General features: G+C 43.6%; 1 pseudogene; it reads right to left on the bottom strand.

Moving 5' to 3' along the window:
• Positions 1 to 11,201: 11,201 nt before the first annotated feature.
• Positions 11,202 to 11,568, bottom strand: LOC126027937 (transcription initiation factor IIA subunit 2-like; annotated as a pseudogene).
• Positions 11,569 to 14,793: the final 3,225 nt, after the last annotated feature.

The raw sequence follows: 14,793 nt of genomic DNA, 5'->3' as shown, positions 1-14,793 counted from the left end.
TGACAAAAACAAAACACAGCACCACTGCAGTAGCCCTGGTGGTCCCTGGTTCCACAGGGCCCAAGCAGCACCCTTGGATTCTTGCCTTAAACCATGGAGTCTGGTTTACAAGTATCACCAAGAATGGCCCCATAAGCATGGCTTAAAAAAAAAATTCTTTTTTTCTTTTTTTTTTCTGTAGCAACGTATTTTTATATTGGATTTGGAGTGTGATGAAGTGGCTACAATGAGACCCTAGGTTTAATTCCTAACACTATAAAAAAACACACCAAGGGCTGGAGAGATAACATGGAGGTAAGGCGTTTCCCTTACATGCAGAATGATGGTGGTTCAAATCTCGGCATCCAATATGGTCCCCTGAGCCTGCCAGGAGAGATTTCTGAGCTTAGAGCCAGGAGTAACCCTTTGAATGATGCTGGGAGTGACCTCCCCACCCAAATAAAAAATTAAAAAACACCAAAAAATCTTCTTTATATTTAAATACTTAAGTACCATGTCTCATTAAAAAAAAAAAAAGAAAGAATCTTTGGAGAAAAGGCTGATTTTTCTCTCCTACTTAGTTTATTAATTCTTTGTGGCGATCCATCCACCTAGGGTTGGAAATATGGTGCATGAGGTGATTTCACAGTGTAGGGTGATTTTACAAATGGCAACTGAACAGGAACCCAGGGACCAGAAAAGAACCCCAGTGATGGTGAGTGATTTGACTCTCTGGTGGATTATCACCATGAGGGCTCCGTGAGTTTTTTTGTTTTTTGTTTTTGTTTTTGGGCCACACCCGGCGGTGCTCAGGGGTTACTCCTGGCTGTCTGCTCAGAAATAGCTCCTGGCAGGCACGGGGAACTATATGGGACACCAGGATTTGAACCAACCACCTTTGGTCCTGGATTGGCCGCTTGCAAGGCAAACGCCTCTGTGCTATCTCTCCGGGCCTCTCCTTGAGTTGGACTAAGAGTGCAGTGCCCTTCACTGAAACATTGGCGCACATGGCCCCAGTACTGAACAGCTTCATGTTGCTCTCGTCTGGTTGCTCAGCTGTCCCACCACACATGGTAGCAAAGGTTCCCTCAAGGTGGAACGGTAGCAGGCAGTGAAGGGGAGAGAGCTAAAGACTATGGGCAGCATCCCAGATGTCGACACCCACTCACTACCTCTCTTTTCCAAAGGTGCTTTGTGCAAGAACCTCAGCCCCCCAACCTGAAGCAGCTTATCAAGGTCATTAATTGGGTAGAAGCCAAAGAAAATGCCCTTTGGAAGGGGACCAATAGCAGGGATATGAGCTAGCTCCCCAGACTCCAGCCCAGGTACAGAAGGCCTTTCCATCCCAGGCAACCTCAGCAGCCTACCACAGAAGGGTGAAGATGGAGGAAAAGATGGAGAATCCAAGCCTAGCCAAAGCCCAATTGAGGAGAAACTGCTTTCAGAACCTCCTGCAACTTTCTTTTAGGTTATATTCTTGACTCTATTTGCATTGGTCACTATATTGCTGATTAAACTGTGTGTTCTACATGTATAGCTCTTAATAGCTACTCTTTTGTTCTATGCCCACTGCAAACAGATAATTTTATATCCAACTCTCCAACTCTAGTGGTTTAATATTAGTTTGCACAGTTCTGGGGAAATGCATAATGTTGTTAGTTGTTTTTTTGGGATTCTTTTTTTTTTTTTTTTTGGTTTTTTGGATCAAACCCGGCGGGCGCTCAGGGGTTACTCCTGGCTCTGTGCTCAGAAATCACTCCAGGCAGACATGGGAGACTATATGGGATGCCAGGATTCAAACCACCATCCGTTCTCTGTTCTGAATCAGCTGCGTGCAAGGCAAACACCCTACCACTGTGCTATCACTCTGGCCCTTTGTTGTTAGATTTTTAATGGTACTCAGCTACCCTAGAGGATGTTTTCCAATTTCTGTGATGCTTGATTTTGTATATTATTTAGCAGCAGCTTATTCTCAAATTATGTCTGCCAAAAAATTCTAATGATTTTGTCCACAAAAGTCAATGAAAAGTGACAATATAGTTTACAGAATATTCTTTTTTTTTTTAAAGTAACAATCTTTTTTTTGTTTGTTTGTTTTTTTTTTGTTTTTTTGTTTTTGGGCCACACCTGGCGGTGCTCAGGGGTTACTCCTGGCTGTCTGCTCAGAAATAGCTCCTGGCAGGCACGGGGGACCATATGGGACACCGGGATTCGAACCAACCACCTTAGGTTCTGGATCGGCCGCTTGCAAAGCAAACACCACTGTGCTATCTCTCCAGGCCCTTAAAGTAACAATCTTTATTCTTTAACGGCAATTCTTTTTTTTTAAGCCAGTCAAATTGAGCAGTGGGAAGGTTATAGCAAACTTATTTTCAAACTGTATATATTATCTGCAAGAATGTTCTATGATTTTTGTTCCAAGAAGTTTATAAAAAAGAACTTTAGGGGGGTTGGAGAGATAGCATGGAGAAATGGCATTTGCCTTGCATGCAGAAGGGCGGTTGTTTAAATCCCAGCATCCCATACGGCCCCTGAGCCTGCCGGGAGTGATTTCTTTTTCTTTTTGGTTATTTTGGGCCACACCCAGTGGTGCTCAGGGGTTACTCCTGGCTGTCTGCTCAGAAATAGCTCCTGACAGGCACGGGGGACCATATGGGACACCGGGATTCGAACCAGGATCGGCTGCTTGCAAGGTAAACACAACTGTGCTATCTCTCCGGCCCCCAGGAGTGATTTCTGAACATAGAGACAGGAGTAACCACTGAGAGCAGCCGGGTGTGACCCAAAAACCAAAATAAATAAATAAATAAATAAATAAATAAATAAAGAAATAAATAAAGAAATAAATAAAGAAATAAATAAAGAAAGAAAGAAAAGAAAAGAAAGAAACAAAGAAAAGAAAAAGGACTTTAGGGGGTCGGAGATATAGCGTAGTGGCAGAGCATTTGCTTTGCATTCAGCCAATCCAGAACAGACAGTGGTTAGAATCCTGGCATCCATATGGTCCCCTGAGCTTGCCAGGAGCAATTTCTGAGCACAGAGCCAGGAGTAACTTCTGAGCGCTGCTGGATATGACCCAGAAACTTAAAAAAAAAAAAAAAAAAAAAAAAAGGAATTAGATGCTATAGTGCTATAGACTCATATTACAATGCTCGATGTAAGAATGTTTAAGCAACTTCAAATTAAGTATAACTGCAGTAAGAATGTTTAAGAAACTTCAAATTAAGTATAACTGTAGGGCCCGGAGAGATAGCATGGAGATAAGGCATTTGCCTTTCATGCAGAAGGACAGGGGGATTTTCTGAGCATAGAGCCAGGAGTAACCCCTAAGCGCTGCCAGGTGTGACCCAAAAACAAAACAAAAAAAAAAGTATAACTGCAGAAAGGTTCTAATGTCTATGTTCAGAAAAGTCAATGAAGGGACCGGAGAGATAGTATGGAGGTAAGGCATTTGCCTTTCATGCAGAAGGTCATTGGTTCGAATCCCGAAGTCCCATATGGTCCCCCTAGCCTGCCAGGAGCAATTTCTGAGCATAGAGCCAGGAGTAACTCCTGAGCGATGCCGGGTGTGACCCAAAAACCAAAAAAAAAAAAAAAAAAAAAAAAAAAAGTCAATGAAAAAATTTCATGATATGTATAAGACAAGGATATGGAAAAAGCAGATAGTTTTAGGTATGATCGCACAATCTAATCTATGATGCTTTTACAGCCAAGTCTACCCTCACTAGCAGTGATTCCTAGGAATTAGAATTTTTCCTGGGGGCTGAAGAGATAGCACAGTAGTAGGGTGTTTACCTTGCATGCAGCCAATGCAGGATGGAGCACTGCCAGGTGTGGCAAAAATAAAAAAAAAATCTTTTTTCGGGCCCGGAGAGATAGCGCAGTGGTGTTTGCCTTGCAAGCAGCTGATCCAGGACCAAAGGTGGTTGGTTCGAATCCCAGTGTCCCATATGGTCTCCCGTGCCTGCCAGGAGCTATTTCTGAGCAGACAGCCAGGAGTAACCCCTGAGCACCAGCGGGTGTGACCCAAAAACCAAAAGGAAAAAAAAATCTTTTTTCCTCACCACCTTACTAAATACTAAAGATTTTTTTCTTTTTATTTCTCCAATTTGTACTGTGTCTATGCAAATTAACAGCTACTCTGCGAATTTATTTTACATCTGGTGGCAGCAGAACAAAACTTACATAAGCTCTTCTCAAAAAAATTTTTTTGAACAGAAAAGGTGAATTTGTTAGGTCACACCCTGCCTTTAACCAAAACAAAAGCATCCTCCCAATTTCCTCTTCCTTTTCACCTATCTCTTTAATATGTAAAAGTTCACCTGGATCTCAGTCAACCCTCCCCAACCAGTTGAATTTGTTTAGGGAGAATAAAGAAAGATCAATCTGGTTTAGCATGCAGAGAGACCACGAGGTGAGAAGCCAACCAAACTCCATAATTCTCTTCTGACTGACTTGGTTCATTAACTGTTTGCAGCTACCTTCTACAACACTTGGGGTTGGAAACACAGCATAGAGGGTGATTTCACAACGTGGGGTGATTTTACAAGATTTGAGGCAAAAATTGCTAAAATGAGATTATGCCAAAGAGTAAAGAAACCCTGGAAGATCATTAGCATCACTATGTCAGAGGACAAGTGAATCAACATGAGGAGTTTTCAACTTTATTGATGTGTGTGATGCTAAGTACAGAACTGCCAACAAGACCAAACATCTCTTCTCTGGGATATTAAGTCTGGGCAGGGCCTTGAGGGTCATTTGGTAGCCCTTGTGCTCAGAATCAGTTCAGGCACTCAGAAGTTGGAGGATGAAACAGGGAGCTGTTCTCACTTACTGGCACAAATATTGCCCAGGCTTGAATGGTAAAGGAGGGAACAATTAGGGCTCACTAATTATCTTTCTACATCTCTAAGTGTCATCCATATGCTCTCTCCAAATAAAAGTGCCCCCCAAGGGGCCTGTGGCTTATGTGGTAAAGCACATGCCTTGCATCTCAGAGTTCCTACATGACCCCTAATACTTAATTGGGAAGTAATCACAGCAATAGCAGAGCAAGTAGGGCACTTGCCTTGAATGCAACTGATTCAGATTTGTTCCCGCACACCATACATTGTCCTCTGAGCACCAACAGGAGTGAGACAAAAGTAAATAGAGAGCACTGCTGGGTGTGACACAAAGCAAACCCACAAAAAAAATTATATTGCGGGGCCAGAGAGATAGCATGGAGGTAAGGCGTTTGCCTTTCATGCAGGAGGTCATCGGTTCGAATCCCGGCGCCCCATATGGTCCCCTGTGCCTGCCAGGAGCAATTTCTGAGCCTGGAGCCAGGAATAACCCCTAAGCACTGCCAGGTGTGACCCAAAAACCAAAAAAAAAAAAAAAAAATTATATTGAGGCTGGAGTGACAATACAGCTTATATTTGTATGCAGCTGACCAGAGTTCCATTCCTGGAATCAGACTTCCCAAAGAACACCAGGAATAAATCCTGAGTGTAGAGCCAAGAGAAAGCCCTAAGCATCACTGGGTATGGCCCAAAAACAAAAACACACTTGATTGGAATGGTGATGATTCCTTACTCAAAAAAACCTGATAAAGAGAAATTTAAGTCTGAATTCTTTTCACGCAAGTAAGCTTTGGGGCTGGAGTGTTAATACAAATGGTAGGGCATTTGCCTTGCATGCAGCCTACCTGGGTTCGACTCCCAGCATTCCAATATAGTCCCTCAAACCTGCCAGGAGTAACCCCTGAGCACTACCGGGTGTGGCCTAAAAATCAAAATTAAACTAATAAATAATGGGGCCGGAGAGGTGGCGCTAGAGGTAAGGTGTCTGCCTTGCAAGCACTAGCCAAGAAAGGACCGCGATTCGATCCCCCGGCGTCCCATATGGTCCCCCCAAGCCAGGGGCAACTTCTCAGCACTTAGCCAGGAGTAACCCTGGAGCATCAAACAGGTGTGGCCCGAAAAACCAAAAATGAATAAATAAATACATAAATAATAAGATAAAAATAAACAAAATCCTTGACTACATGATTAGAAAGGATCAAATGAAAACCCATGGCCAAGTATTCTCAGGAAAATTTGCTTATTTCAAAGGGAGAAAGCTTAACTTTATAGTCGAGTGATGTGAATTTCTCATTAATCACTAATGAGTGATGGCACTCAAATAAGGAAAGGTAAGACAACCAGATATGTCGTGAATCTGAATAAGATACTATGAGCCCTGTAATCTTCCTCACCTGACTATTTTTTTACTTGACAAGTATTCTGTAAAATGAAGTTGTGTTCTTCAGGACAAAATGTACAGATCTTGGAGCTGGAGAGATAGCACAGCGGTGTTTGCCTTACAAACAGCCGATCCAGGACTTAAGGTGGTTGGTTTGATTCCCGGCATCCCATATGGTCCCCCATGCCTGCCAGGAGCTATTTCTGAGCAGACAGCCAGGAGTAACCCCTGAGCACCGCCGGGTGTGGCCCAAAAACCAAAAAAAAAAAAAAAAAAAAAGTACAGATCTTACAGGGAAGGAAGGAAGGAAGGAAGGAAGGAAGGAAGGAAGGAAGGAAGGAAGGAAGGAAGGAAGGAAGGAAGGAAGGAAGGGAGGGAGGAAGGAAGAAAGGAAGGAAGGAAGAAAGGAAGGAAGGAAGGAGGAAGGAAGGAAGGAAGGAGGAAGGAAGGAAGGAAGGAGGAAGGAAGGAGGAAGGAAGGAAGAAAGGAAGGAGAGAGGAAGAAAGGAAGGAGAGAGGAAGAAAGGAAGGAAGAAAGGAGGAAGGAAGGAGGAAGGAAGGAAGAAGAAAGGAGGAAGGAAGGAAGGAGGGAGGGAGGGAGGAAGGAAGGAAGGAAGGAAGGAAGGAGAAAGGAAGGATGGAGGGAAGGAGGAAGGAAGGAAGGAGGGAGGGAGGAAGGAAGGAAGGAAGGAAGGAAGGAAGGAAGGAAGGAAGGAGGGAAGGAAGGAAGGAAGGATGGAGGGAAGGAGGAAAGAAGGAAGGAAGGGTTTATGGTTTCACTCATATATGGAAAGGAACATTATATCCTATACATATTATACATATAATATTTTATATATAGGGCAAGGGGAGGGAATGGAATGGGTGGGCAGATATTTTTGGTGATGGGAATGATGAATAGTATAGAGTGAAATTTTGTTTTGTTTTATTGGGGTTAGTCCCAGCAGCTCTCAGGGGTTACTCCTGGCTCTGCACTCAGAAATTGATCCTGGCATATGGGATGCTGCAAATCGAACCCGGATCTGTCCAGGGTTGGCTGCATGCAAGGCAAATGCCCTACTGCCGTGCTATCTCTCCAGCCCCTAAAATGGATGTTGTAAAAGGAGTGAGGCTACAGAGATTCCACAATTCTGTAAAACAGTAAATCCATGGGGAAATAAATATATTTAACCACACAGGGAATGGGTGAAGATTCAATTAAAAGTTAAGTCTAGGGGCCGGAGGTAACAGCATGGAGATAAGGTGTTTGCCTTTCATACAGAAGGTCATCGGTTCGAATCCCGGAGTCCCATATGGTCCCCCGTGTCTGCCAGGAGCAATTTCTGAGCATGGAGCCAGGAGTAACCCTGAGCACTGCCGGGTGTGGCCCAAAAACCACACACACACACACACACACACACACACACACACACACAAGTTAAGTCTAAAGGAAAGCATGTAAATCCAGAAGGTACAATTCTCTCAGAAAACTGACCCACCCACCTCAATGAATAAATATAAAGAGAAATTGGGCTAAGACAGAAATATTTCTGGATAAACAGAGAAATTGAGATCTGTTATTTAAATGGCAAGAACCAATGAAGAACATTGGTCAGATTCTAGTCTGAGCACGTTAGCTATAAAAAAAAAAAAGTAACATGGGGCTGGAGTGATAGCACAGTAGTTGGGTGTTTGCCATGAATGCAGATGACCCTGGACAGACCCAGCTTCCATCTCCAGCATCCCAAATGGTCCCTTGAGCCTGCCAGGAGAGATTTCTGAGCAGATAGCCAGGAGTAACCCCTGAGTGCCGCTGGGTGTGGCCCAAAAACAAACAAAAAAAATAACAAGTGGGCCAGAGCAATAGTATAGCAAGGAGGGCGTTTGCCTTGCATGCAGCTGACCTGGCTTCAATTTCCAGCATTCCATAAGGTCCCCCAGACTACCAGGAGTGACTTATGAGTGCAAAGCCAAGAGTCACCCTTAGCACCTCTGGTGTGGCCAAAACAGACAAACTCACAAAAAGGTAACACACATCAGGGACAACAGATGATATCAGAATGTGTAAGGGTTGTGTAGAAGACACCCACCACCACCACCACCATCAACAACAACAAAAACTGATAAAATTTACAATAAAAATAAGATCTTTTCATTTTCCGGCACCTCTGAGTCTTCAAATTCCTCATAAAATGACCCAAACTGGTATTACAGAAGGGAAGGTACTTGCTATGCACATGACAGATCCAGGTTCAATCTCTGGGACCCTACATGACATGTCCATCCAAACTCTGCCAGGGTGTGAACCCTAAGCACAGAACCAGGAGTATGTTCTGAGCATCACTGGGTGTGGCCCCCCAAAACAAAGAAACAAAATCCTCTTGAGACAATGATGCCAATCTTCCTACGGAATTGTTGAAGTTCTCTCTTTTGTTTTGGGGACACACCCAGCAGTGCTCAGGGCTAATTCCTGGCGCTGTGGTCAGAGAGCCTTACAGGATGGTTGTGGGGGGGGGGGGGGAACTATATGGGGTGCCAGGAATACAACCCGAATCAAGAGAATGCATTGCAAGTGCCTTACCCACTACACACTCTCTCCAGTACCCTATAATAAAAATTTTATGGTATAATAAGAAATATAAAATTGTGGGCTAGCCAGAGTAAAAGCACAACAGTAGGGCCTTTGCCTTGCATGAGACTGACCCAGGACGAACCTGGGTTCAGTCCCCATTGTCCCATATGGTCCCCTGAGCCAGGAGTGATTTCAGAGCGCATTGCCTGAGCATCACTGGGTGTGGCCCAAAAACAAAACAAAACAAAAAAAAATGTGAACTAAAAAAAATTGCTTTAGAAATGCAACAGTAGCCCTCTATAATGTCCCCTACAGTTACTATGCCTATGCAGGGGGAAAGAAAAAAAGCACAAAATAATCCTTTTATCCACATATATTTTTTTTGATTGATTTTTTTTACTTCTTTATTTTGGTGTAGATATTGAAGTTGATGTCTCCAATTTTATTTTATTTTCTTTTATCTTTCTATTTCTTTTTGCACTTCGGCACAGCTTGATTTCAGGACTGAGACTATTGTGTGGTTCCAAGTTCTTAGTCCAAGCAGAAGTCCATACGATGTACAAAATTGATGTACAAGTACAGCCGATTATTTATATATGGGAGCTTAAGTCACAAACCAAAACAAAATGTAAATAAACAACTGAGGGCCCATCCAAAACCACCTTTTAAGCCTAGTATTTTTGTCTATGATGCACCCACACAAAAAAACCTGAGAACCAACTAAAATATCATTTAGGAAATTATAGACAAAAATTATCTAACCCACAAACCTAAAGTCAAGAAAGAAAGACCCTAATGTAATACAACATCAATTCCTAAGATAAAAAACTAAAATGGAAAAACATTAATTACAATAGTCAAAAGAAGTGTAGTATCAAATTCAAAAAAAAATTACAAGAAAATTACAAAAGGTGAAATTTCTACAAAGTCCAATGCCGATCTGTAAAGATGAGGGGTCTGGAACTCCGAAAAGACCTGCAAAAGACACTTGATGAGTCTGAAAAAGCGGGTTGCAGCCTGGTACAGGGTACAAAACTCCAACAGTCAAGGATTTCTTCCTCAGGCCGAGATCAGGATGCGTGTAGTTGTGGGTGAAGGAGATGATTTGCACATGTGAAGGGACTCCTGAAAATTAAATTTAAGGGCTAGGAAGCTAGAGGGAAGGATAAGGAAGACAAAAAATATTTGTTTGAAAGAATCCAAAATAGAGCAAAAGAAAAAATTCAGCTGAATTAACAAAAAGCGCTTAAAAATGTAATAGCTGGCACACTGTTTTCAGGGGTCTCAAACTCGCGGCCTACGGGCCGCAAATGGCCCTCCGTACAACATTTTGTGGCCCTGCCCTAGAGGAATATTTTTTTGTTTTGTTTTGTTTTAGTTGTTTGGGTCACACCCCCCAATGTTCAAGGCTTACTAGTGACTTTGCACTCTAGGATTACCCCGACTTTGCCTCCTGAGGCCCCCAGGTAAATTGAGTTAGGAACTTTAGATGAATAATTTCAAATTCAAAAAAAAATTTTTTATGGTAGAACAGAGCAGATCTGAAAGAGAATTTCATGCACAATACAAACATGAAAAACACTACTGTAAGTATATAACAGTATATATACAGAGTTACTGTATATCATGAACTCTATGATAGTCAATCATAGGTGAGGACCACTGTGAAGAAAGTCCACCTAAAAAGTATAGTTATGTCAGCATTATGAATTCGTCTCCATCTTAAAACCTAAATTGAGGGACATGAAGCAATGATGTTAAAATAAATTTTTTTCACTGTTTAAAATGAGTTTATTAAAGAACATTCATAGGAAGGCAACAATCTTTGATTTGTCATTTAAAAAAGCTGCTTCTTGGGCCCGGAGAGATAGCACAGCGGTGTTTGCCTTGCAAGCAGCCGATCCAGGACCAAAGGTGGTTGGTTCGAATCCCGGTGTCCCATATGGTCCCCCGTGCCTGCCAGGAGTTATTTCTGAGCAGACAGCCAGGAGTAACCCCTGAGCATCGCCTGGTGTGGCCCAAAAACAAAAAACAAAAACAAAAACAAAAACAAAAAGCTGCTTCTTTGGGGCCGGAGAGATAGCACAGCGGCGTTTGCCTTGCAAGCAGCCGATCTAGGACCTAAGGTGGTTGATTCGAATCCCAGTATCCCATATGGTCCCACCGTGCCTGCCAGGGGCTATATCTGAGCAGATAGCCAGGAGTAACCCCTGAGCACCGCCAGGTGTGCCCCCCACCAAAAAAAAAAAAAAAAGCTGCTTCTTCATGCTGGATCATAAAGATGAGATGTTACAGAAGTACAAGCATCTTCCTAATAAAATTTCGGTAGTCTAGCACAGTGTAGAAATTTCTGCAATGCTAGAATAAATAAAATAGTCTCTTCTATGCTTCTTTTCAAATTGTGATGGATAATGAAGATGGCATAAAGAAGCCATTGTTTTTTCTATTCATTCTGTAGTACTGGATCCAGTATTTTTTACCATCACAGGCTACAATTTTCACTTAATCCACTTTAATAAGTTGTCACCTCTTTGAATTCAACATCTTTCAATACAAAAGTCCACACATTATCACAGAACCTGTATGTATTTAGAGAGCCCCTGAAATTGACACAGTTCCTGACTCTCTGAGCCAGCGCTGAATTTATAGCCTTATCAAACAGGAGTAGAACTTGGAGGGCAAGTTGGGGGGAAATCTGTTGAGACTGTATGAGCTCATCAAGGCTCTCCTGAAGACTGTTTCCCAAAGTAGTATTTCTGTATGACTGATGTGCCATGGTTTAGGAGAAGAAATTGTTTTTTTTTTTTTATTCAGGCTTGCCCGCCCACCCCTGGCGGGGCCATTTGTAGCAAGTCAGCCCTTGATGGGGTTGACTGATGGAGGGATGGAGGATGAGGCCTTTCTCCTCCAGTTCAGCCGGCAGTTCTGAGGTGAATGCGGCGGGAAGAAAGCTAACAGGCATTCAACTTCTGAAGAAAACAGCTTTTATTCCGTGAAGTCAAAAGGTCCCAGCATCAGCCCCAGTAAAAAGCCCTTGTCTTCCACAGACCTTTGCTTTTATACCCCAGAATCAGGTACACCCAATGGTGGGATCAGGTACCAATGGTGGAGCAGAATCAGGTACCACCCTAGGGTGGGAGCAGAATGCCAGGTCACACCCTAGGGTAGGGCACAATCACTGATCAGGGTAGGGTCAGTAACATAATAATTACCTTTTCTCTGCCCTCTCTCAAACTGAGGTTGAAAGCCTTTAGAATGACTCCGCCCATTTTCAGCTTATTTGATTTTTTTTTTACCCCATTCTATTGCTTCTCTTTTCTTCAAACAAAACCACATAACTTGAACTATCTTGCACCGCCTCTCATATAGAAGGGGAAACAAGGGAGGGTACCAGGGCCAAACAGATATATGATCACTAATAGTAAGCTAGATACAGAGGGGACAACTTACTCTAGCGGCCTGGGGGGTCAGGGTGGGGGATATGGATTGCAGGAAGGGAACTGGGGTGGGGGGACGACAAATTTGGTGATGGGTATTCCCCTGATTCAATGTTAATATGTACCTAAAATACTACTGTGAAAGATATGTAAGCCAATATGGTCAAAATAAAAATTAAAAAAAAAAAAAAAGGGCCCGGAGAGATAGCACAGCGGCGTTTGCCTTGCAAGCAGCCGATCCAGGACCAAAGGTGGTTGGTTCGAATCCCGGTGTCCCATATGGTCCCCCGTGCCTGCCAGGAGCTATTTCTGAGCAGACAGCCAGGAGTAACCCCTAAGCACCGCCGGGTATGGCCCCCCAAAAAAATTTTTAAAAAAAAAAAATTAAAAGAAATGCAACAGTAGGGGCCGGAGAGGTAGCATGGAGATAGGGCGTTTGCCTTGCTGAAGGATGATGGTTCGAATCCCAACATCCCATAAGGTCCCGTTACCCCCCCCCCCGCCCAGCTTGCCAGGAGCAATTTCTGAGCCTAGAGCCAGGAGTAATCCCTGAGGCTGTCGGGTGTGACCCAAAAACCACAAACAAAAAAAACAAAAACAAAAACAAGTGGCAACAGTTTTTTTTAACTTTATTAACAAATAAAAAAGATTAATTAATTGATTGGTTGTTTGGGCCACACCCAGTGGTGCTCAGGGGTCACTCCTGGCTCTGCACTCAGAAATATCCCCTGGCAAGCTGGGGGACCATATGGGTGCCAGGAATCTAACCGGGTTCCTTCTGGGTCAGCCGCATGCAAGGCAAATGCCCTACCACTGTGCTATCTCTCCTGCCCCAGAAATGCACCAGTTGTAAAGTGAACATTTTGACTCTCTAGAGCACTGAGAGCTAAAAGTATTTTTATGTTGGCACGAAAGCTGTCATTTTACACTTGCAAGTGCAGCTGCAACAGGCACAGAGACCGTTCTCGATTAACCCAGGTCCATCCCCTTCATGCTCCCACCACCTTCTTTCTCATGACCCCTATCTTGCCTGTTTCCCCTAGGGACCATCTGATGCAGGGTCCCCAAACTATTGCCCGTCAGGTGTTTTTGCTGACACTGCCTGTCCTGCTTAGAAGCCAGCTTGTCCTGTGCTTGCAGTGCGCATGTATGGAATGTGTGTCACGCTTTCTGACTCCCCTCATTCTCTCTGTCTCTGCCTTCTCTCGGTCTCGGGCAGGGGTCCTCAAACTATGGCCCACCAAAAACAGACCTATAGTTCCCATTGAAATACTCGGAAGTTTGTTGATTTAACTTTACTTGTTCTTAATTTTTGAGTGTGTTTTTTGTTTGTTTTGGGGTCACACCCGGCAGCACTCGGGGGTTACTCCTGGCTCCACGCTCAGAAATCGCCCCTGGCAGGCACAAAGGGACCATATGGGATGCCAGGATTCAAATCAATGACCTTCTATCTCTCCGGCCCTGCATGGTACCTTTATAACCCACATATGTGCACATCGTCTGGTGTTTGTCTTCCTCCTCTGACTCACCTTACTTAGCATGAAGACCTGAAATTCCATCTGAGTGACAGCCAACTGCCAGATTTCCTCTCTTCTCTACCTACAATTTTCTCAAAATATTACACAGTTCTCAAAATGTTCACAATTCTCAAAATATTACACGGTTATGTACTCAACAATTTTATTGAATTAACCGTCATAAAAATATCATGCTTTTACTGAGAGAGAGTGAGAGAGAAAGAGAGAAAGAGGGAGAGAAGAAAAATGTCTGCCACAGAGGAAAGCAGGGGTGAGGGTGAGAGGGAAACTGGAGACATTGGTAGTGGGAAAAGTGCACAGGTGAAGGGTGTTGGACATTGTATGACTGAATCTCAACCATGAACAACTTTGTCACTGTATCTCACTGTATTCAATGGAAAATATTATTAAAAATGAAATATGCGGGGGCCGGAGAGATAGCATGGAGGTAAGGCGTTTGCCTTTCATGCAGGAGGTCATCGGTTCGAATCCCGGCGCCCCATATGGTCCCCTGTGCCTGCCAGGAGCAATTTCTGAGCCTGGAGCCAGGAATAACCCCTGAGCACTGCCAGGTGTGACCCAAAAACCAAAAAAAAAAAAAAAAAATGAAATATGCTTTGTAAAAAATTAGTATTCTAGAATTATCAAAAGTAGTATTTTTCAGGAGCTGAAGAGATAGCACAGCAGCAGGGCATTTACCTTGCACACAGCCAATCCAGGAAAAAAAATGGTTTGAATCCTGCATCCCATATGGTTCCCTGTGCCTGCCAGGAGTGACTTCTGAGCACAGAGCCAGAAGAAACCCCTGAACGTTGCCGGGTGAGACCCCCCCCCCCGAAGAATAGTAGTATTTTTCTGGTGCCAGAGAGAGAATACAGAGGTTAGAGGTGTTTGCCTTACATATGTTGAGGTTTTTTTTTTGGGGGGGGCAGTAGTTTGGGGCCACACCCGGCGGCACTCAGGGCTTACTCCTGGCTCTGCACTTAAAAATTGCTCCTGGCTTGAGGGAACATATGAGATGCCTGCGTCCATCCTGGGTCAGCCACATGCAAGGCAAATGCCCTACTGCTGTGCTACCACTCTGG

The sequence above is a fragment of the Suncus etruscus genome, chromosome 14 (genome assembly GCF_024139225.1).
Source record: "Suncus etruscus isolate mSunEtr1 chromosome 14, mSunEtr1.pri.cur, whole genome shotgun sequence".
Lineage (NCBI taxonomy): Eukaryota > Metazoa > Chordata > Mammalia > Eulipotyphla > Soricidae > Suncus > Suncus etruscus.
This window is presented reverse-complemented; position numbering and strand designations above follow the sequence as displayed.